The sequence below is a fragment of the Chiloscyllium plagiosum genome, unplaced genomic scaffold (genome assembly GCF_037043375.1).
Source record: "Chiloscyllium plagiosum isolate Xiang-an unplaced genomic scaffold, Cpla_swu_hap1 HiC_scaffold_48, whole genome shotgun sequence".
NCBI classification, from domain to species: Eukaryota; Metazoa; Chordata; class Chondrichthyes; order Orectolobiformes; family Hemiscylliidae; genus Chiloscyllium; species Chiloscyllium plagiosum.
In genome coordinates this window covers 41,075,428-41,077,137 of record NW_028270186.1, presented here as the reverse complement: position 1 = coordinate 41,077,137, position 1,710 = coordinate 41,075,428, and positions in this window count along the sequence as shown.

Genomic DNA, 1,710 nt, shown 5'->3' with positions numbered 1-1,710 from the left:
CACAATGCTCTGACAAGTGGCTTATTATTTACATCCCCAGGGATTAATGAAGCAATTAAGGGCAATTGCATCAATTCTGAATGAGGTACAAAACAGACCTCTGGTGATAGAATGATAGTCTCCCTACCCTTGGTCAGTCGGCTTAAGTTCCTAAATTAGATTTAGTAGACTTGGATTCCTGTCCCACCTACTCCAGATGTGTGTCATACATCGCTGAACATTTTAATTTTAAAAAAAGGAAAACCTCTCAACCAATGGGCTGTTGTCATTTGGAAAGTGCAATATGTGTAATTAGGAATCAGCACTTTGGGTCACCTTTGCTGATTCCCTGTGTGTTCTACGGGAGTCAGTAATTCCTGTAAGTGTCCACCGTTAAAGCTACAAAAAGTTCTCTAATATCTCTCCTCAGTAGGTCATTCTTCCCTTTTGAATATGGGCAGTGAGCACTCAGTCCTATCTCTTTATTAGCAACAAATGGCTACCTTGCTTCCAGCTTGCTATCAGCAAGAGGTTAACTTGCACTGTCAAAGTGTGGCAATACAGAGAACCACCCTCCCCATACATGACCCAGGCGAAGATCACAAGATGCAGCACAAGCCAGTGTTTATGCCCAGAATTAGATAACCAGGAATGATGTTCTCCACGGCTGGGGAGTACCGAACCAGGCCTCATGGTCTAAGGAGACTGGCTCGGGCATTTTGGACTGAGATGAGGAAACTTTTCTTCACCCTGACAGTGGTGACTCTTTGGAATTCACTGTCATAGAAATTGATTGAGTTTAAAAATAGATTTTTTTTTTTGGACTAAAGGGATCAAAGAATGATGGAACAGAGTACTGAGTTGGATAATCAACCATCATCATTTTGAACAGCAGCGCATGCTTGAGGGGCTGAATGGCTTACTTGTCGACCTATTTCTGTAACCATTCTGTGGCTTGAAGAGATGGATTTTGTTCAAAAGCTCATCAAGATGATTGTGAATTAGACATTCCTCAAATTAAATTGAACAATGAGGAAGTTCTGGAATACTGGGATAAACTGCTGAGTTACTTCCAGATGAAAATCGAAATGACCTGAAAGAGTTGGTATAATCTTATGGGGAGATATGTGGGAATAACCTGGGAATTACTAATCTCACTACACATAATATTGATTGAGGAAATGCTGTTCCAATCAAGCAACATCCTACAGACTTAAACTTTGAAGGTTGGCACAGGTTCAGAAAGAGACTGAACACATGCTGAAGCATAACATGGTCGTACATTGGATCAAACTTACTTTTTGACTGTCACTTTCTTTTCTCGTGAACTTAAATTGTCAACTTCCTCAGAATTTGGACAGAGTTTGGACTCCATGTTTGTTTCTCAGCTTCAATTGAACATAAGGACAAATTAAGACACTTCAAGCAAGCACTTTCAACTACAATTAAAGAGGCAGCTTGATATAGCACTTGGGGTAAATGGGATCGAATGTTATGGGGAGAAAGCATGATTAGGCTATTGAGTTGGACAATCAGCCATGATCGTGATGAATGGCAGAGCAAGCTCGAAAGATTGCATGGCCTCCTCCTGCTCCTATTTTCTACGTTTCTAAACCGGGTTAAATACCCAAAAAAACTGAAGATTCAGAATTATAAGCCGTCATCAGATGCTTTAGGTAAACAGGTTACACATTAGATTTTCTAGTCAGCATATAAAGTTAGTCCATATGA